Below are 22,948 nucleotides of genomic sequence, written 5' to 3' on the forward strand. Positions count from 1 at the left end.
TGTCCGTCGTAATTTCGCAAAATTCAATACGTCGATCTGGGTCATTATGCCCTAATTCTTGAGTAATTGGAAGTTTGTATGGATGAAATTTGTGAAGCTTCAATGCTTTCCTGACTGACTCACGCGACAGTCTAGTTTGATCTGCAATTTTACGAAGGGAGGTAGTGGGAGTCAAAGCAACTTCACCAAGAAGCTTCACCTTAATCTAAGCGGCCTCATTGAGCAGTCTTGGCTCATGAGGCTGTTTTCTCGCTGTTTCCTCAAATATAGCTACTAATTCACCGATGTACTTGTGTCTAACATTTCTTTCATGATGTCTTTCGTTAAATATGGTTGCCGTTCTTGCAAAGCAATGATTTTGAGCTTCATAAATGAAAATCATTTTTACGCGTTTAACAATAGTGTAAATGATTTTAAGAACCTACACTAATAATTTTAAACTATGGAAATAACATTTTATCAAATTAACTTTCACAGATATTTTCATTGATTCTAGAAGAACATGAAATAAATAATGAACACTAGTAGTCAGAAAATAACATAGTATTGGTAAGTAAAAACATTTTTAAACGAAGTGCTATGAAGCGATGAATGTAATCCGTTTTAACCTAGCGGTCGCGCCCATTTTCAAAAAAATAGTGGTCGCTGCGGATTCAGAGTTCGCAGCAACCACTTGTAGCTAAAAACTAAAAATATTTTTTGTTTGAATAAAAAATACATTTTAACGTTAGTAACATTTATTTCAACTGTTTGTTTTTTATTTTAACATAATTGGCGAGTAATTATATAAGAAAAAAAAAATAAACGAGATTAAAAAAACCTAAAACTAAAAGGTCAATTTTCCCACTCAGCTGTTTCAAAGCAATCTGGACATATGGTGATAGCATGCTCTAAGCATACAGCTACATTACATTTTTTGCAAAAATATCGGGTAGGACGATTTTTTTTTCTGTCGCATAAAATACAACGTCCGCGTCGATTTGGTACATTTTCAACTGGATTTTCTGAAGTCTCTGTTCCAAGGATCTCGTGGATTCTAAGTTTGGTAACTTTTGATGTATTTGGAATCTCTACACGAGCTTTAAGTTGAGCTTCAATAAGCTTAAATAAAAGTTGTCGTAAAAATTCTTTACGCTTTATTTTTGCATCTGGATCATTAGCTTTGTACACAACTAATGAATTTATTCCGGCAACATTTAACATACTATAAAATATGATCATTGGCCATCTTTGAGTAGCGCGGGCACAATTATAAACTGAACATAACTTATCCACCCTATCGACCCCTCCTTTAGTTTGATTGTACATTGTAACGATCTCCGGTTTTCCAATTTCAGAATCCAAAGCATCATCCTTGTGTAAACTGGACATTAGCAAAACATTTTTACTCCTCTTGGTTATATATGATACAAGTGTACATGTTTCATTAAATCCAAACATTGATGATTTTTCTCGACGATTTATGGGTTGTGAAAATTCGAATCTTTTATTTTTTTTTACTGTTCCTATTAAAGTTTGTCTAAAATTTTGCTTTAAATTCTCTATAAGGCTGTAACTGGTAAACCAGTTATCAGTTGTTACATTCCTACCAGTACCTCTAATTGTTTCACACAATCTTTGTACAACAGCATCTGGAGAGTTGCTAGCTTGAAAAGGGCCTTCAGGTTGTTTACTCACATAAACTTCCATTTTACATGTATAAAACACCTTTAAGTCACACATAGCGAACACTTTTAGTCTATATTTATTCGGTTTGCTTGGTATGTATTGGAGAAAACTGCACCGACCGCGAAAGGCTTCTAGTTTTTCATCCACAGTAACATAATGAAATGGAGTAAATCCAGATTTACATTTTTGCACGAAGTTATCAAAGACAGCCCTTATTAGCGCCAACTTGTCTGGCTGCCAAATGTTGCCATATTTTTATTGGAGATTTTTGATTTTTTAAATCTCCTTTGGGACCAGGCAAATGCGTAACCAAATTTTCGGCCGGTGTTCGGAACGCTTTTGAAGGACAATGCTTTCGCAACTTTGTGGTCTTGTCTTTGCCTATAAAAAAGGGAACTTTATTGTATTCATTTACTTCAATTTCAGTATCCGAAATATCCTGTTCACTATCAGGATCATAAACCTCTGTTTCGACGACGCGTTCTTCTTCATCATCAGATTTATCCAGAGGCAATTCGTCTTCAAAGTCATTTTCCAAACATTCCTGCATTGATTTTTCTAGTCTGTCTTGCTCCTTTTCATACAAAACCATTCTGAAGGTTAAACAAAAGTAAACTATTAGTAAATAAATTGAAAATAGGCAATATTTACATACCTTTAAGCAATAAAATAATTATTTACTAAAAACGATTTTTGACACGTCGCTAGTCACTGCGGACTGATACTCCGCAAATATAAATATCTCTCTAACGCACTACAACTGAACGCTCCCGAGTTTAGCGGTACACTAATAATGCTATTTCATTAAGGTACTGAGAACCGCAGCCCGAGGTGGGCAGTAACTTTTAGTCAATAACCAAAAACATTTTAAAATGAAGCGAGAGTCCGCGCGCGACCACTAAAAGGTTAAAATAAAATTAGATATTACATTACATTTCACTCATTTGTGAGGATAAGTCACGATTTTGAAAAAAAATGCAGTTTATGTAAAATATTAAAAGGAACACAAAAATATTAAAAGAAATAGAGGTTGCCATTTAAAATTTTAGTGTTAGGTGCACTGATGGTCAGGGGGTGAAAGTAATACGAACAAATGCCTCAAAAATTGTCATCCTTGATATGTAAATTATGCAATGCTGTTCGTTTTCAAATCGTTACTCTGTATAGGACAAAAACTATTAATATATAAAACAGATCTAGGTGTAACATATCAGCATTCCTAGAGCATTCTTCCACGTTCTTTCAAGTAGGAGTCACGCTAGCAATAAAAATATCTCTGAATGTGCTTAAAAAATATACCATTTTTCAGACAGCCAAGATGCCCTAAAAGCGCTTGTCTATACAGGGTGTCCCGAAAGTATTGGGACATAGAACAACAGTAGATTCCTTACGTCAAAATACTGTGATTGGGGTCAACTCGCCTTATCCTAACTTTAATATTAACTGAAATACAGGGTGTCAAAATATTATTTGATTTATCGTTTTTTTTCTCACAGGTCCTGAACCAAATAACATACTGACATGAAACTTAGAACATACGAGTCTTTTAAAAAGAAAAATAAAATTTGGTATACAGTTTTCGTGTTTTCTTTTTCTTTTCTTTTTGAAATCCCCTAACTTTTTTGCAGCTCCGTATATTGGTTTGAAAAGTAACAAACTAATTTCCTTTTTTAATAATATATAAAAAATATATACCTTAATAAAGTCGCTAGCAGCAACCATTTTCGAAATAATCGCACTTTAAGGTTTTCATAATATGTGAAGTTTACTAGATTTTTAGCAATGCAATCCTAAATAAAATAAAATTAATACCTTAAGATATTGATGTAAAATTAGAATAGTTAATAATTAAAAAAAAATATTATGACTTTTTTGTTAATTCTTATATCATAACCAAAGTAAATGATATTTATTTATTTTTTTATATTTTATTTTCAAACAAATACACCAAAAACAATAATAAGCAAAGAAACATACAAATAACGCTCCTATAACAAGTGTTCAAAATGCCCTCGATTAACTTCAATGCATTTTGAAATACGTTTGACTGCCGTATTTTAAAAAGAAGATTTTTATAATTTTTTTAACATATTTACAGAATTTACAGTTTTTACATTTAGTTCATTTAGATTATTTATAGGACTATCATAAATAATTGATTTCAAGTATCCCCAAACACAGAAGTTCATGGGGTTTAAGCCTGGACTACGCGCAGGCCAAAGCAAAGGTCCTCCACGGCCAATCCAATTTTCGGGATATTTTTCGTCAAGGTAATTGCGTACCTGTCGAAAAAAATGCGCTGGCAAAAGTAGTGTCCGTAAAATGAAAGTAGAGTATCAATCAAATTAGGTAGTAGTTCATGGGGGCCTATTATATGGTTTCCAATAATACCACACCAAATGGTAACTTTAAATTCATGCTGGAAATGACGACTGACAACTGAAGGCGGGTTTTCAGTATCTCACATTTGAGCATTTCTAAAGTTAAAAAAACTGTATTCTGGCTGGCAAATCTGATGGGATCAAACACTAAACTGGTGTAAAGTGGTATGGATAGAGGCCTTCTTTCTAAAATACTTTCCCAACACATGATTTGCTTACACTCGTAGCTGCCGCTATTCGCCTAGTACTTAACTCGGGATTTTCTGCTACGCGGACTAAAATTTCTTCTTTCTGTCCAAAACAGGCCGAATTTTTGGCCGAAATGATCCAGTTTCTCCTAGTCGGCTATAAATTCTTTGGAATAATTTATGGTTTGGTTGTAGTCTATCTGGAAATATTTCCCGATGCCTGCGTCTTGCATGTTTATTAAAATTTACGCGTAAGCACAAAGCATATCACGCATGTCCAAATCGGTAAATAAATTATGCCTAGCCATTACTTAAAATGATTAAACTTAAGAGAAAAACTTTTTTACTTGTTTTAAAACTTTTATATGACATTCAAAAAGTTTGTCATAAATAATACAAACACTTGTCTCCAACGCCAACTGCCAAAGATTTTTAAAGTAGTAAGTATATATTATTCTTAATATTTTTTTGGAAAATGGTAATTATATCGAAAATGGTTGCTCCTAGCGACTTTAATAAAGTATAGATTTTTTATGTAAAATTCAAAAAGGAATTTATTTTTATCCTTTTTAAACCGATATACAGGACTGAAAAAAAGTTAGGGGTTCTAAAAAAGTAAAAACTAACGCAACGAGCGTCCTCTACCGAAAACACGAAAACTGTATAAGAAATGTTATTTTTCTTTTTAAACTCGTATATTTTAAATTTCATGTCAGTATGTCAACTGGACACCCTGTATTTCAGTTACTATTAAAGTTAGGATAAGGCAAGCTGACTTCAATCACATTTTTTTTGACGTAAGGAATCTACTGTTGTTCTATGTCCCATTACTTTCGGGATACCCTTACTAAATAAAAGTAAATATCTGTTCGTGTGGGGACTTATCACTGAGCTGCAAGGATTGACGTAATTTTTTTTTAACCCCAGGGGCACTTTAGGCATAGTCTTAATCGAATACGAGCATATGATTAATTTTCATCAGCTTCTCCTATTCCTTTCAAAATTAACATGCCACTATAATCAAGTACCACGTGGGCGGAGTCGCGGGTTTAGTTTAGTATCCTGCAAAATTAACTTACGCAGAACAATTAGCAAACAGTAACAGATTTGCCCTACTATGGGTATAAGGACATCAAGGCGCGGTAATCAACGAATTTACATAAAAGCTTGCCAAAGGTGGAGAATCGACTTCTGTGGCCTTAAACTATTCTGTGGCATCACTGTAGGACTCAGAACATCGAAAAAAAGGCTGAAAAAGTCATACTGGATGAATTTACTGAGACACAAAAAGGTAAAAAAACTCTTAATCGCCTAATTACACAAAAAATCGTTATAAGGCAGAAAAACGAGATTGAAGTGATTGTCGACTTTCTAAGACTTGGCCTTTAGCGATATCGTCTCAAGAAAATGAGGAAAAACAGAAACATGTAGATTATGTCAAGATAAAGCAAAAATATCAAACTCTTATTTTGCTGCTTCACTAACTAAAACTCACTAACTAATTGCATCATTCCAAGATTTTTTTTGGGAGTCTTTTTTTTCTATTAATAAGATTAAAGTCAATAAACTTATCTACTATTCCCCTTTTACTTTTTTATGTCAGTGAATTTAACTCGGCTAACTGTTGTTTAGTTAATAAGAGATGTTTTACAATATGCTATCGAGAGATCTTAGAAAATTATTTGGTTCTCTTTTGAAAATATTATCAAAAATTAGGACGAGGATATATTTTGTATTTTGTGTTTCCAGTTAAGGCATAGGTATATAAGAGAAAACATACATTGTAATTTTTAACTTTTTAAAACATAAAATGCTTGCAGTATTTTTAGATTAAACTAATTTTACTTTTTTGGATTAGAAACGTTATTTGCATAACCTACTTATACATGCGGACGTAAGAAATATATATGCAGATATTTCTTGAATATTAAAACTTAACCCATTATTTCCTAATTATTATGGTTATTTAATTTGAAGTTTTGTATGCACCAAACACAAATAAATTAATATAAAGAGTTAAGGTTAACATAGGACACCAAAACACAGCTGTGAATGCCTCTGTGACCTTGGCGAATCGTGCACTCATTATTTAAGTTCTCATAATTTTGCATCAAATCTATAAAACCATTGGCAAGTGTAACTATGCTTGTCTTTGCTATTAAGATTATATTATAAAAGGGTTTTTTTAAATAAAAATATAATGCTTTTTAAAATTTAAACTCGCTTAAAGTTCTATACACAAGGCTGGATTAAAAGATTTAAAATATATACATAAGTATTATTTGACTGATAAGTAATTTTTACCACTTTGCTTTCATGTTCACGATTCCAATAAATGTTAGAAAAGCTACCATGGTGAAAATTGAACATCGAGTTTTCCGTGGAAACCTGTTGCATTGTAATAAGTACTTGGTATCAAGATTGACCCGTGTGGTAGGTTCTGTAGGGATAAAATTTAATAATTTTTCAATTTCGTTTAGAAAGTCAAGATCTAAACATGCATTTCAAATATAACAAATTTTGATACGCTTTTACCTATTCTTCTACAATAATTATTGACGTAAGCAGGCCATAACATTGATTAAACTCCTATTGTTAATAGCCCTAAGTAGTTCAATTTAGCGTTTAGAATTTGCAAGTTTCCGACTATTTGGAAGTCTGTCAATGTGTTTACAAAAGTTGCTCACAAAGACTTATGGAACTAATAAAATGATTATTTTTCACTCATGTCATGTATAACCGATTTTTATAATCATTTAATTTTTTTAACTTAGTTGCCTGGAAGAATCTTTTATTTAATTCCAGGCACTTGAGTGCATTAGATTACATGACAGAGAGAGAACAGAGTAATAAATTCCAACCCATTTGCCTAACAATTTTTTTAACTATTTTAGGCAATTGGGTGTATTTAATTTTCTTAGAGAAATAAAGAGAGAGTAAGAAACTCCTTATCTGCCTGGAAGAATTTTTCACTTCATGTTTTCACTCAAAGTTTCACCAAAACATTAAGAAAACTTCACTGTTTATTTAAAAGTGTATTTTAAGTGGATGGAACAACTAGAGAACTTTTTACGGGCCGTCAAAGATTATCGTAACAATTTTCCAGTTTTTCACCTTTAGCATAAGAACGTTTAAAACTTCGTCAAAAATTGTTAAAATTTAGGCAAAGTTTTATCAAACCGTTAGGAAAACTTCCCTTTTTATTTAAAAAATTATTTCAAGCTGATGAGCAATTAAGTGTGCTTAATTCTCTAAGGGAAAGCGAGAGAGTAAGAAACTCCAAGATAACTGCCTGGAAGAATTTTTAAATTTTTTCATGCATTTCACATAAGAAAAAGAGAAAATGAGAAAAAATTAAGTTAAAACAAAACTTTTGTTTACTCCAGGTAGTTGAGTGCATGTAATCATCTGAGAAAGAGATAAACAGAGAATAAGAGAGTACAACTTAATTACCTGGAAGAATCTTTAATTTAATTCCAGGCACTTGAGTGCATTAGACTACTGTGTCTCGGCTTACTATAGATATTTCACAGAAGTAAATAGTTTTTTTTTTCTTAATTTAAAGAAAGTGAAATATTGCGAATTGAAAATTTAAATATATATCTTATTACCTAAGACACCCTGTATAAATTAAAAATACCCGCTCATCGTCGATCAATACGAGGTAGTCTTAAATCGTGGTAGGAATTTGATTAAAAAATCTTAATTACCAGCATTACAAAATACTGTATGCTGAGGACATAAATTTGCTAAAAAAAAATACAAGTTTAATTTCTGTTTAGACTATACAAAATTCGGATAGGTAGTAATTATGAAAATTACCTTTATTTCTCCCAAGGAACCTAAGAATATAAAAATTTACGGATGTCCCATTTAAAATTTTGGTGTTAAAGTCGGTTTAGCATTTTTTGAACACCCTCTATTGACGAAACTCAAAAAAATTACTGCTCGGATCCTGTTATAACCCGGTGTTTTCGTAATCTAGTTGACCCAAATAAGACGCTGGTATACTTAGTTTGATTTCGAAAAAAATCAATTTTTGAAGGTAGATATCTCGGCTTCTATGGGAGCTATCGGGAAAATTCCAACGGTTTTGTCTTAGTTTCATCATTCTGAATCCAACGAGACTATCCGCAAGGTCGTAGCTCTTACGGTAGCCGAGATATAGCATTTTGATGCCCATTTTTGGCCTCAAAAACCGACGTCGAAAACGACTTTTTCAGGATTTTCAAAGTGCTCTCATTCCCTTAGTTCTGCTCGGATCCTGTTATAACCCGGTGTTTTCGTAATCTAGTTGAACCAAATAAGACGCTGGTATACTTAGTTTGATTTCGAAAAAAATCAATTTTTGGTGAAAAAATTCGATACGGGGGGGTATACCCGAAAAATGAAAAAACCCAAACTTTGAAGGTCGATATCTCGGCTTCTATGGGAGCTATCGGGAAAATTCCAACGGTTTTGTCTTGATTTCGTCATTCTGAATCCAACGAGACCATCCGCAAGGTCGTAGCTCTTACGGTAGCCGAGATATGGCATTTTTGATGCCCATTTTTGGCCTCAAAAACCGACGTCGAAAACGACTTTTTCAGGATTTTCAAAGTGCTCTCATTCCCTTAATTCTGCTCGGATCCTGTTATAACCCGGTGTTTTCGTAATCTAGTTGACCCAAATAAGACGCTGGTATACTTAGTTTGATTTCGAAAAAAATCAATTTTTGGTGAAAAAATTCGATACGGGGGGGTATACCTGAAAAATGAAAAAACCCAAACTTTAAAGGTCGATATCTCGGCTTCTATGGGAGCTATCGGAAAAATTCCAACGGTTTTGTCTTAGTTTCGTCATTCTGAATCCAACGAGACCATCCGCAAGGTCGTAGCTCTTACGATAGCCGAGATATGGCATTTTTGATGCCCATTTTTGGCCTCAAAAACGGACGTCGAAAACGACTTTTTCAGGATTTTCAAAGTGCTCTCATTCCCTTAGTTCTGCTCGGATCCTGTTATAACCCGGTGTTTTCGTAATCTAGTTGACCCAAATAAGACGCTGGTATACTTAGTTTCATTTCGAAAAAAATCAATTTTTGGTGAAAAAATTCGATACGGGGGGGTATACCCGAAAAATGAAAAAACCCAAATTTTGAAGGTCGATATCTTGGCTTCTATGGGAGCTATCGGGAAAATTCCAACGGTTTTGTCTTAGTTTCGTCATTCTGAATCCAACGAGACCATCCGCAAGGTCGTAGCTCTTACGATAGCCGAGATATGGCATTTTTGATGCCCATTTTTGGCCTCAAAAACGGACGTCGAAAACGACTTTTTCAGGATTTTCAAAGTGCTCTCATTCCCTTAGTTCTGCTCGGATCCTGTTATAACCCGGTGTTTTCGTAATCTAGGTGACCCAAATAAGACGCTGGTATACTTAGTTTGATTTTGAAAAAAATCAATTTTTGGTGAAAAAATTCGATACGGGGGGGTATACCCGAAAAATGAAAAAACCCAAACTTTGAAGGTCGATATCTCGGCTTCTATGGGAGTTATCGGAAAAATTCCAACGGTTTTGTCTTAGTTTCGTCATTCTGAATCCAACGAGACCATCCGCAAGGTCGTAGCTCTTACGGTAGCCGAAATATGGCATTTTTGATGCCCATTTTTGGCCTCAAAAACGGACGTCGAAAACGACTTTTTCAGGATTTTCAAAGTGCTCTCATTCCCTTAGTTCTGCTCGGATCCTGTTATAACCCGGTGTTTTCGTAATCTAGTTGACCCAAATAAGACGCTGGTATACTTAGTTTGATTTCGAAAAAAATCAATTTTTGAAGGTAGATATCTCGGCTTCTATGAGAGCTATCGGGAAAATTCCAACGGTTTTGTCTTAGTTTCATCATTCTGAATCCAACGAGACCATCCGCAAGGTCGTAGCTCTTACGGTAGCCGAGATATGGCATTTTTGATGCCCATTTTTGGCCTCAAAAACCGACGTCGAAAACGACTTTTTCAGGATTTTCAAAGTGCTCTCATTCCCTTAGTTCTGCTCGGATCCTGTTATAACCCGGTGTTTTCGTAATCTAGTTGACCCAAATAAGACGCTAGTATACTTAGTTTGATTTCGAAAAAAATCAATTTTTGAAGGTCGATATCTCGGCTTCTATGGGAGTTATCGGAAAAATTCCAACGGTTTTGTCTTAGTTTCGTCATTCTGAATCCAACGAGACCATCCGCAAGCTCGTAGCTCTTACGGTAGCCGAAATATGGCATTTTTGATGCCCATTTTTGGCCTCAAAAACCGACGTCGAAAACGACTTTTTCAGGATTTTCAAAGTGCTCTCATTCCCTTAGTTCTGCTCGGATCCTGTTATAACCCGGTGTTTTCGTAATCTAGTTGACCCAAATAAGACGCTGGTATACTTAGTTTCATTTCGAAAAAAATCAATTTTTGGTGAAAAAATTCGATACGGGGGGGTATACCCGAAAAATGAAAAAACCCAAATTTTGAAGGTCGATATCTTGGCTTCTATGGGAGCTATCGGGAAAATTCCAACGGTTTTGTCTTAGTTTCGTCATTCTGAATCCAACGAGACCATCCGCAAGGTCGTAGCTCTTACGATAGCCGAGATATGGCATTTTTGATGCCCATTTTTGGCCTCAAAAACGGACGTCGAAAACGACTTTTTCAGGATTTTCAAAGTGCTCTCATTCCCTTAGTTCTGCTCGGATCCTGTTATAACCCGGTGTTTTCGTAATCTAGGTGACCCAAATAAGACGCTGGTATACTTAGTTTGATTTTGAAAAAAATCAATTTTTGGTGAAAAAATTCGATACGGGGGGGTATACCCGAAAAATGAAAAAACCCAAACTTTGAAGGTCGATATCTCGGCTTCTATGGGAGTTATCGGAAAAATTCCAACGGTTTTGTCTTAGTTTCGTCATTCTGAATCCAACGAGACCATCCGCAAGGTCGTAGCTCTTACGGTAGCCGAAATATGGCATTTTTGATGCCCATTTTTGGCCTCAAAAACGGACGTCGAAAACGACTTTTTCAGGATTTTCAAAGTGCTCTCATTCCCTTAGTTCTGCTCGGATCCTGTTATAACCCGGTGTTTTCGTAATCTAGGTGACCCAAATAAGACGCTGGTATACTTAGTTTGATTTCGAAAAAAATCAATTTTTGGTGAAAAAATTCGATACGGGGGGGTATACCCGAAAAATGAAAAAACCCAAACTTTGAAGGTCGATATCTCGGTTTCTATGGGAGCTATCGGGAAAATTCCAACGGTTTTGTCTTGGTTTCGTCATTCTGAATCCAACGAGACCATCCGCAAGGTCGTAGCTCTTACGGTAGCCGAGATATGGCATTTTTGATGCCCATTTTTGGCCTCAAAAACCGACGTCGAAAACGACTTTTTCAGGATTTTCAAAGTGCTCTCATTCCCTTAGTTCTGCTCGGATCCTGTTATAACCCGGTGTTTTCGTAATCTAGGTGACCCAAATAAGACGCTGGTATACTTAGTTTGATTTCGAAAAAAATCAATTTTTGGTGAAAAAATTCGATACGGGGGGGTATACCCAAAAAATGAAAAAACCCAAACTTTGAAGGTCGATATCTTGGCTTCTATGGGAGCTATCGGGAAAGTTCCAACGGTTTTGTCTTAGTTTCGTCATTCTGAATCCAACGAGACCATCCGCAAGGTCGTAGCTTTTACGATAGCCGAGATATGGCATTTTTGATGCCCATTTTTGGCCTCAAAAACCGACGTCGAAAACGACTTTTTCAGGATTTTCAAAGTGATCTCATTCCCTTAGTTCTGCTCGGATCCTGTTATAACCCGGTGTTTTCGTAATCTAGGTGACCCAAATAAGACGCTGGTATACTTAGTTTGATTTTGAAAAAAATCAATTTTTGGTGAAAAAATTCGATACGGGGGGGTATACCCGAAAAATGAAAAAACCCAAACTTTGAAGGTCGATATCTCGGCTTCTATGGGAGTTATCGGAAAAATTCCAACGGTTTTGTCTTAGTTTCGTCATTCTGAATCCAACGAGACCATCCGCAAGGTCGTAGCTCTTACGGTAGCCGAAATATGGCATTTTTGATGCCCATTTTTGGCCTCAAAAACGGACGTCGAAAACGACTTTTTCAGGATTTTCAAAGTGCTCTCATTCCCTTAGTTCTGCTCGGATCCTGTTATAACCCGGTGTTTTCGTAATCTAGTTGACCCAAATAAGACGCTGGTATACTTAGTTTGATTTCGAAAAAAATCAATTTTTGAAGGTAGATATCTCGGCTTCTATGAGAGCTATCGGGAAAATTCCAACGGTTTTGTCTTAGTTTCATCATTCTGAATCCAACGAGACCATCCGCAAGGTCGTAGCTCTTACGGTAGCCGAGATATGGCATTTTTGATGCCCATTTTTGGCCTCAAAAACCGACGTCGAAAACGACTTTTTCAGGATTTTCAAAGTGCTCTCATTCCCTTAGTTCTGCTCGGATCCTATTATAACCCGGTGTTTTCGTAATCTAGGTGACCCAAATAAGACGCTAATATACTTAGTTTGATTTCGAAAAAAATCAATTTTTGGTGAAAAAATTCGATACGGGGGGTATACCCGAAAAATGAAAAAACCCAAATTTTGAAGGTCGATATCTTGGCTTCTATGGGAGCTATCGGGAAAATTCCAACGGTTTTGTCTTAGTTTCGTCATTCTGAATCCAACGAGACCATCCGCAAGGTCGTAGCTCTTACGATAGCCGAGATATGGCATTTTTGATGCCCATTTTTGGCCTCAAAAACGGACGTCGAAAACGACTTTTTCAGGATTTTCAAAGTGCTCTCATTCCCTTAGTTCTGCTCGAATCCTGTTATAACCCGGTGTTTTCGTAATCTAGGTGACCCAAATAAGACGCTGGTATACTTAGTTTGATTTCGAAAAAAATCAATTTTTGGTGAAAAAATTCGATACGGGGGGGTATACCCGAAAAATGAAAAAACCCAAACTTTGAAGGTCGATATCTCGGCTTCTATGGGAGTTATCGGAAAAATTCCAACGGTTTTGTCTTAGTTTCGTCATTCTGAATCCAACGAGACCATCCGCAAGGTCGTAGCTCTTACGGTAGCCGAAATATGGCATTTTTGATGCCCATTTTTGGCCTCAAAAACGGACGTCGAAAACGACTTTTTCAGGATTTTCAAAGTGCTCTCATTCCCTTAGTTCTGCTCGGATCCTGTTATAACCCGGTGTTTTCGTAATCTAGTTGACCCAAATAAGACGCTGGTATACTTAGTTTGATTTCGAAAAAAATCAATTTTTGAAGGTAGATATCTCGGCTTCTATGAGAGCTATCGGGAAAATTCCAACGGTTTTGTCTTAGTTTCATCATTCTGAATCCAACGAGACCATCCGCAAGGTCGTAGCTCTTACGGTAGCCGAGATATGGCATTTTTGATGCCCATTTTTGGCCTCAAAAACCGACGTCGAAAACGACTTTTTCAGGATTTTCAAAGTGCTCTCATTCCCTTAGTTCTGCTCGGATCCTATTATAACCCGGTGTTTTCGTAATCTAGGTGACCCAAATAAGACGCTAATATACTTAGTTTGATTTCGAAAAAAATCAATTTTTGGTGAAAAAATTCGATACGGGGGGTATACCCGAAAAATGAAAAAACCCAAATTTTGAAGGTCGATATCTTGGCTTCTATGGGAGCTATCGGGAAAATTCCAACGGTTTTGTCTTAGTTTCGTCATTCTGAATCCAACGAGACCATCCGCAAGGTCGTAGCTCTTACGATAGCCGAGATATGGCATTTTTGATGCCCATTTTTCGCCTCAAAAACGGACGTCGAAAACGACTTTTTCAGGATTTTCAAAGTGCTCTCATTCCCTTAGTTCTGCTCGGATCCTGTTATAACCCGGTGTTTTCGTAATCTAGTTGACCCAAATAAGACGCTGGTATACTTAGTTTGATTTCGAAAAAAATCAATTTTTGAAGGTCGATATCTCGGCTTCTATGGGAGTTATCGGAAAAATTTCAACGGTTTTGTCTTAGTTTCGTCATTCTGAATCCAACGAGACCATCCGCAAGCTCGTAGCTCTTACGGTAGCCGAAATATGGCATTTTTGATGCCCATTTTTGGCCTCAAAAACGGACGTCGAAAACGACTTTTTCAGGATTTTCAAAGTGCTCTCATTCCCTTAGTTCTGCTCGGATCCTGTTATAACCCGGTGTTTTCGTAATCTAGGTGACCCAAATAAGACGCTGGTATACTTAGTTTGATTTCGAAAAAAATCAATTTTTGGTGAAAAAATTCGATACGGGGGGGTATACCCGAAAAATGAAAAAACCCAAACTTTGAAGGTCGATATCTCGGCTTCTATGGGAGTTATCGGAAAAATTCCAACGGTTTTGTCTTAGTTTCGTCATTCTGAATCCAACGAGACCATCCGCAAGGTCGTAGCTCTTACGGTAGCCGAAATATGGCATTTTTGATGCCCATTTTTGGCCTCAAAAACGGACGTCGAAAACGACTTTTTCAGGATTTTCAAAGTGCTCTCATTCCCTTAGTTCTGCTCGGATCCTGTTATAACCCGGTGTTTTCATAATCTAGTTGACCCAAATAAGACGCTGGTATACTTAGTTTGATTTCGAAAAAAATCAATTTTTGAAGGTAGATATCTCGGCTTCTATGAGAGCTATCGGGAAAATTCCAACGGTTTTGTCTTAGTTTCATCATTCTGAATCCAACGAGACCATCCGCAAGGTCGTAGCTCTTACGGTAGCCGAGATATGGCATTTTTGATGCCCATTTTTGGCCTCAAAAACCGACGTCGAAAACGACTTTTTCAGGATTTTCAAAGTGCTCTCATTCCCTTAGTTCTGCTCGGATCCTATTATAACCCGGTGTTTTCGTAATCTAGGTGACCCAAATAAGACGCTGGTATACTTAGTTTGATTTCGAAAAAAATCAATTTTTGGTGAAAAAATTCGATACGGGGGGGTATACCCGAAAAATGAAAAAACCCAAACTTTGAAGGTCGATATCTCGGCTTCTATGGGAGCTATCGGAAAAATTCCAACGGTTTTGTCTTAGTTTCGTCATTCTGAATCCAACGAGACCATCCGCAAGGTCGTAGCTCTTACAGTAGCCGAAATATGGCATTTTTGATACCCATTTTTGGCCTCAAAAACGGACGTCGAAAACGACTTTTTCAGGATTTTCAAAGTGCTCTCATTCCCTTAGTTCTGCTCGAATCCTGTTATAACCCGGTGTTTTCGTAATCTAGGTGACCCAAATAAGACGCTGGTATACTTAGTTTGATTTCGAAAAAAATCAATTTTTGGTGAAAAAATTCGATACGGGGGGGTATACCCGAAAAATGAAAAAACCCAAATTTTGAAGGTCGATATCTCGGCTTCTATAGGAGTTATCGGAAAAATTCCAACGGTTTTGTCTTAGTTTCGTCATTCTGAATCCAACGAGACCATCCGCAAGGTCGTAGCTTTTACGATAGCCGAGATATGGCATTTTTGATGCCCATTTTTGGCCTCAAAAACCGACGTCGAAAACGACTTTTTCAGGATTTTCAAAGTGATCTCATTCCCTTAGTTCTGCTCGGATCCTGTTATAACCCGTTGTTTTCGTAATCTAGGTGACCCAAATAAGACGCTGGTATACTTAGTTTGATTTTGAAAAAAATCAATTTTTGGTGAAAAAATTTGATACGGGGGGGTATACCCGAAAAATGAAAAAACCCAAACTTTGAAGGTCGATATCTCGGCTTCTATGGGAGTTATCGGGAAAATTCCAACGGTTTTGTCTTAGTTTCGTCATTCTGAATCCAACGAGACCATCCGCAAGGTCGTAGCTCTTACGGTAGCCGAAATATGGCATTTTTGATGCCCATTTTTGGCCTCAAAAACGGACGTCGAAAACGACTTTTTCAGGATTTTCAAAGTGCTCTCATTCCCTTAGTTCTGCTCGGATCCTGTTATAACCCGGTGTTTTCGTAATCTAGGTGACCCAAATAAGACGCTGGTATACTTAGTTTGATTTTGAAAAAAATCAATTTTTGGTGAAAAAATTCGATACGGGGGGGGTATACCCGAAAAATGAAAAAACCCAAACTTTGAAGGTCGATATCTCGGCTTCTATGGGAGTTATCGGAAAAATTCCAACGGTTTTGTCTTAGTTTCGTCATTCTGAATCCAACGAGACCATCCGCAAGGTCGTAGCTCTTACGATAGCCGAAATATGGCATTTTTGATGCCCATTTTTGGCCTCAAAAACGGACGTCGAAAACGACTTTTTCAGGATTTTCAAAGTGCTCTCATTCCCTTAGTTCTGCTCGGATCCTGTTATAACCCGGTGTTTTCGTAATCTAGTTGACCCAAATAAGACGCTGGTATACTTAGTTTGATTTCGAAAAAAATTAATTTTTGAAGGTAGATATCTCGGCTTCTATGAGAGCTATCGGGAAAATTCCAACGGTTTTGTCTTAGTTTCATCATTCTGAATCCAACGAGACCATCCGCAAGGTCGTAGCTCTTACGGTAGCCGAGATATGGCATTTTTGATGCCCATTTTTGGCCTCAAAAACCGACGTCGAAAACGACTTTTTCAGGATTTTGAAAGTGCTCTCATTCCCTTAGTTCTGCTCGGATCCTGTTATAACCCGGTGTTTTCGTAATCTAGTTGACCCAAATAAGACGCTAGTATACTTAGTTTGATTTCGAAAAAAATCAATTTTTGAAGGTCGATATCTCGGCTTCTATGGGAGTTATCGGAAAAATTCCAACGGTTTTGTCTTAGTTTCGTCATTCTGAATCCAACGAGACCATCCGCAAGCTCGTAGCTCTTACGGTAGCCGAAATATGGCATTTTTGATGCCCATTTTTGGCCTCAAAAACGGACGTCGAAAACGACTTTTTCAGGATTTTCAAAGTGCTCTCATTCCCTTAGTTCTGCTCGGATCCTGTTATAACCCGGTGTTTTCGTAATCTAGGTGACCCAAATAAGACGCTGGTATACTTAGTTTGATTTCGAAAAAAATCAATTTTTGGTGAAAAAATTCGATACGGGGGGGTATACCCGAAAAATGAAAAAACCCAAACTTTGAAGGTCAATATCTCGGTTTCTATGGGAGCTATCGGGAAAATTCCAACGGTTTTGTCTTGGTTTCGTCATTCTGAATCCAACGAGACCATCCGCAAGGTCGTAGCTCTTACGGTAGCCGAGATATGGCATTTTTGATGCCCATTTTTGGCCTCAAAAACCGACGTCGAAAACGACTTTTTCAGGATTTTCAAAGTGCTCTCATTCCCTTAGTTCTGCTCGGATCCTGTTATAACCCGGTGTTTTCGTAATCTAGGTGACCCAAATAAGACGCTGGTATACTTAGTTTGATTTCGAAAAAAATCAATTTTTGGTGAAAAAATTCGATACGGGGGGGTATACCCAAAAAATGAAAAAACCCAAACTTTGAAGGTCGATATCTTGGCTTCTATGGGAGCTATCGGGAAAATTCCAACGGCTTTGTCTTAGTTTCGTCATTCTGAATCCAACGAGACCATCCGCAAGGTCGTAGCTTTTACGATAGCCGAGATATGGCATTTTTGATGCCCATTTTTGGCCTCAAAAACCGACGTCGAAAACGACTTTTTCAGGATTTTCAAAGTGATCTCATTCCCTTAGTTCTGCTCGGATCCTGTTATAACCCGGTGTTTTCGTAATCTAGGTGACCCAAATAAGACGCTGGTATACTTAGTTTGATTTTGAAAAAAATCAATTTTTGGTGAAAAAATTTGATACGGGGGGGTATACCCGAAAAATGAAAAAACCCAAACTTTGAAGGTCGATATCTCGGCTTCTATGGGAGCTATCGGGAAAATTCCAACGGTTTTGTCTTAGTTTCGTCATTCTGAATCCAACGAGACCATCCGCAAGGTCGTAGCTCTTACGATAGCCGAGATATGGCATTTTTGATGCCCATTTTTGGCCTCAAAAACGGACGTCGAAAACGACTTTTTCAGGATTTTCAAAGTGCTCTCATTCCCTTAGTTCTGCTCGGATCCTGTTATAACCCGGTGTTTTCGTAATCTAGGTGACCCAAATAAGACGCTGGTATACTTAGTTTGATTTCGAAAAAAATCAATTTTTGGTGAAAAAATTCGATACGGGGGGGTATACCCGAAAAATGAAAAAACCCAAACTTTGAAGGTCGATATCTCGGTTTCTATGGGAGCTATCGGGAAAATTCCAACGGTTTTGTCTTGGTTTCGTCATTCTGAATCCAACGAGACCATCCGCAAGGTCGTAGCTCTTACGGTAGCCGAGATATGGCATTTTTGATGCCCATTTTTGGCCTCAAAAACCGACGTCGAAAACGACTTTTTCAGGATTTTCAAAGTGCTCTCATTCCCTTAGTTCTGCTCGGATCCTGTTATAACCCGGTGTTTTCGTAATCTAGGTGACCCAAATAAGACGCTGGTATACTTAGTTTGATTTTGAAAAAAATCAATTTTTGGTAAAAAAATTCGATACGGGGGGGTATACCCGAAAAATGAAAAAACCCAAACTTTGAAGGTCGATATCTCGGCTTCTATGGGAGTTATCGGAAAAATTCCAACGGTTTTGTCTTAGTTTCGTCATTCTGAATCCAACGAGACCATCCGCAAGGTCGTAGCTCTTACGGTAGCCGAACTATGGCATTTTTGATGCCCATTTTTGGCCTCAAAAACGGACGTCGAAAACGACTTTTTCAGGATTTTCAAAGTGCTCTCATTCCCTTAGTTCTGCTCGGATCCTATTATAACCCGGTGTTTTCGTAATCTAGGTGACCCAAATAAGACGCTAATATACTTAGTTTGATTTCGAAAAAAATCAATTTTTGGTGAAAAAATTCGATACGGGGGGGTATACCCGAAAAATGAAAAAACCCAAATTTTGAAGGTCGATATCTTGGCTTCTATGGGAGCTATCGGGAAAATTCCAACGGTTTTGTCTTAGTTTCGTCATTCTGAATCCAACGAGACCATCCGCAAGGTCGTAGCTCTTACGATAGCCGAGATATGGCATTTTTGATGCCCATTTTTGGCCTCAAAAACGGACGTCGAAAACGACTTTTTCAGGATTTTCAAAGTGCTCTCATTCCCTTAGTTCTGCTCGAATCCTGTTATAACCCGGTGTTTTCGTAATCTAGGTGACCCAAATAAGACGCTGGTATACTTAGTTTGATTTTGAAAAAAATCAATTTTTGGTAAAAAAATTCGATACGGGGGGGTATACCCGAAAAATGAAAAAACCCAAACTTTGAAGGTCGATATCTCGGCTTCTATGGGAGTTATCGGAAAAATTCCAACGGTTTTGTCTTAGTTTCGTCATTCTGAATCCAACGAGACCATCCGCAAGGTCGTAGCTCTTACGGTAGCCGAACTATGGCATTTTTGATGCCCATTTTTGGCCTCAAAAACGGACGTCGAAAACGACTTTTTCAGGATTTTCAAAGTGCTCTCATTCCCTTAGTTCTGCTCGGATCCTGTTATAACCCGGTGTTTTCGTAATCTAGGTGACCCAAATAAGACGCTGGTATACTTAGTTTGATTTTGAAAAAAATCAATTTTTGGTGAAAAAATTCGATACGGGGGGGTATACCCGAAAAATGAAAAAACCCAAACTTTGAAGGTCGATATCTCGGCTTCTATGGGAGTTATCGGAAAAATTCCAACGGTTTTGTCTTAGTTTCGTCATTCTGAATCCAACGAGACCATCCGCAAGGTCGTAGCTCTTACGGTAGCCGAAATATGGCATTTTTGATGCCCATTTTTGGCCTCAAAAACGGACGTCGAAAACGACTTTTTCAGGATTTTCAAAGTGCTCTCATTCCCTTAGTTCTGCTCGGATCCTGTTATAACCCGGTGTTTTCATAATCTAGTTGACCCAAATAAGACGCTGGTATACTTAGTTTGATTTCGAAAAAAATCAATTTTTGAAGGTAGATATCTCGGCTTCTATGAGAGCTATCGGGAAAATTCCAACGGTTTTGTCTTAGTTTCATCATTCTGAATCCAACGAGACCATCCGCAAGGTCGTAGCTCTTACGGTAGCCGAGATATGGCATTTTTGATGCCCATTTTTGGCCTCAAAAACCGACGTCGAAAACGACTTTTTCAGGATTTTCAAAGTGCTCTCATTCCCTTAGTTCTGCTCGGATCCTATTATAACCCGGTGTTTTCGTAATCTAGGTGACCCAAATAAGACGCTAATATACTTAGTTTGATTTCGAAAAAAATCAATTTTTGGTGAAAAAATTCGATACGGGGGGGTATACCCGAAAAATGAAAAAACCCAAATTTTGAAGGTCGATATCTTGGCTTCTATGGGAGCTATCGGGAAAATTCCAACGGTTTTGTCTTAGTTTCGTCATTCTGAATCCAACGAGACCATCCGCAAGGTCGTAGCTCTTACGATAGCCGAGATATGGCATTTTTGATGCCCATTTTTGGCCTCAAAAACGGACGTCGAAAACGACTTTTTCAGGATTTTCAAAGTGCTCTCATTCCCTTAGTTCTGCTCGAATCCTGTTATAACCCGGTGTTTTCGTAATCTAGGTGACCCAAATAAGACGCTGGTATACTTAGTTTGATTTCGAAAAAAATCAATTTTTGGTGAAAAAATTCGATACGGGGGGGTATACCCGAAAAATGAAAAAACCCAAACTTTGAAGGTCGATATCTCGGCTTCTATGGGAGCTATCGGAAAAATTCCAACGGTTTTGTCTTAGTTTCGTCATTCTGAATCCAACGAGACCATCCGCAAGGTCGTAGCTCTTACAGTAGCCGAAATATGGCATTTTTGATACCCATTTTTGGCCTCAAAAACGGACGTCGAAAACGACTTTTTCAGGATTTTCAAAGTGCTCTCATTCCCTTAGTTCTGCTCGGATCCTGTTATAACCCGGTGTTTTCGTAATCTAGGTGACCCAAATAAGACGCTGGTATACTTAGTTTGATTTTGAAAAAAATCAATTTTTGGTGAAAAAATTTGATACGGGGGGGTATACCCGAAAAATGAAAAAACCCAAATTTTGAAGGTCGATATCTCGGCTTCTATAGGAGTTATCGGAAAAATTCCAACGGTTTTGTCTTAGTTTCGTCATTCTGAATCCAACGAGACCATCCGCAAGGTCGTAGCTTTTACGATAGCCGAGATATGGCATTTTTGATGCCCATTTTTGGCCTCAAAAACCGACGTCGAAAACGACTTTTTCAGGATTTTCAAAGTGATCTCATTCCCTTAGTTCTGCTCGGATCCTGTTATAACCCGTTGTTTTCGTAATCTAGGTGACCCAAATAAGACGCTGGTATACTTAGTTTGATTTTGAAAAAAATCAATTTTTGGTGAAAAAATTTGATACGGGGGGGTATACCCGAAAAATGAAAAAACCCAAACTTTGAAGGTCGATATCTCGGCTTCTATGGGAGTTATCGGGAAAATTCCAACGGTTTTGTCTTAGTTTCGTCATTCTGAATCCAACGAGACCATCCGCAAGGTCGTAGCTCTTACGGTAGCCGAAATATGGCATTTTTGATGCCCATTTTTGGCCTCAAAAACGGACGTCGAAAACGACTTTTTCAGGATTTTCAAAGTGCTCTCATTCCCTTAGTTCTGCTCGGATCCTGTTATAACCCGGTGTTTTCGTAATCTAGGTGACCCAAATAAGACGCTGGTATACTTAGTTTGATTTTGAAAAAAATCAATTTTTGGTGAAAAAATTCGATACGGGGGGTATACCCGAAAAATGAAAAAACCCAAACTTTGAAGGTCGATATCTCGGCTTCTATGGGAGTTATCGGAAAAATTCCAACGGTTTTGTCTTAGTTTCGTCATTCTGAATCCAACGAGACCATCCGCAAGGTCGTAGCTCTTACGGTAGCCGAACTATGGCATTTTTGATGCCCATTTTTGGCCTCAAAAACGGACGTCGAAAACGACTTTTTCAGGATTTTCAAAGTGCTCTCATTCCCTTAGTTCTGCTCGGATCCTGTTATAACCCGGTGTTTTCGTAATCTAGGTGACCCAAATAAGACGCTGGTATACTTAGTTTGATTTTGAAAAAAATCAATTTTTGGTGAAAAAATTCGATACGGGGGGGTATACCCGAAAAATGAAAAAACCCAAACTTTGAAGGTCGATATCTCGGCTTCTATGGGAGTTATCGGAAAAATTCCAACGGTTTTGTCTTAGTTTCGTCATTCTGAATCCAACGAGACCATCCGCAAGGTCGTAGCTCTTACGGTAGCCGAACTATGGCATTTTTGATGCCCATTTTTGGCCTCAAAAACGGACGTCGAAAACGACTTTTTCAGGATTTTCAAAGTGCTCTCATTCCCTTAGTTCTGCTCGGATCCTGTTATAACCCGGTGTTTTCGTAATCTAGGTGACCCAAATAAGACGCTGGTATACTTAGTTTGATTTTGAAAAAAATCAATTTTTGGTGAAAAAATTCGATACGGGGGGGTATACCCGAAAAATGAAAAAACCCAAACTTTGAAGGTCGATATCTCGGCTTCTATGGGAGTTATCGGAAAAATTCCAACGGTTTTGTCTTAGTTTCGTCATTCTGAATCCAACGAGACCATCCGCAAGGTCGTAGCTCTTACGGTAGCCGAACTATGGCATTTTTGATGCCCATTTTTGGCCTCAAAAACGGACGTCGAAAA

The 22,948-nt window shown here is 37.6% G+C and overlaps 1 protein-coding gene and 1 long non-coding RNA gene across 24 annotated transcripts in view; both read left to right on the plus strand.

Annotated features, from left to right (window-relative positions):
• The window catches only part of LOC126741664 (voltage-dependent calcium channel type A subunit alpha-1), a 771,245-nt gene that overhangs the window by 516,064 nt on the left and 232,233 nt on the right, over positions 1-22,948 (plus strand). The gene's annotated exons all lie outside the window — the stretch shown is intronic.
• The window catches only part of LOC126741677 (uncharacterized), a 30,140-nt gene continuing 22,342 nt past the window's right edge, over positions 15,151-22,948 (plus strand). For 8 of the 9 annotated variants that reach the window (XR_007662271.1, XR_007662278.1, XR_007662270.1 and 5 more), the window contains exons 1-2: positions 15,151-15,356; positions 20,680-21,045. This is a non-coding gene — a long non-coding RNA (uncharacterized LOC126741677). The remainder of the gene's footprint in view (positions 15,357-20,679; positions 21,046-22,948) is intronic. The other variant, XR_007662276.1, reaches the window with a different exon arrangement.

The sequence above is a fragment of the Anthonomus grandis genome, chromosome 10 (genome assembly GCF_022605725.1).
Source record: "Anthonomus grandis grandis chromosome 10, icAntGran1.3, whole genome shotgun sequence".
In the NCBI taxonomy this organism is placed as follows: domain Eukaryota; kingdom Metazoa; phylum Arthropoda; class Insecta; order Coleoptera; family Curculionidae; genus Anthonomus; species Anthonomus grandis.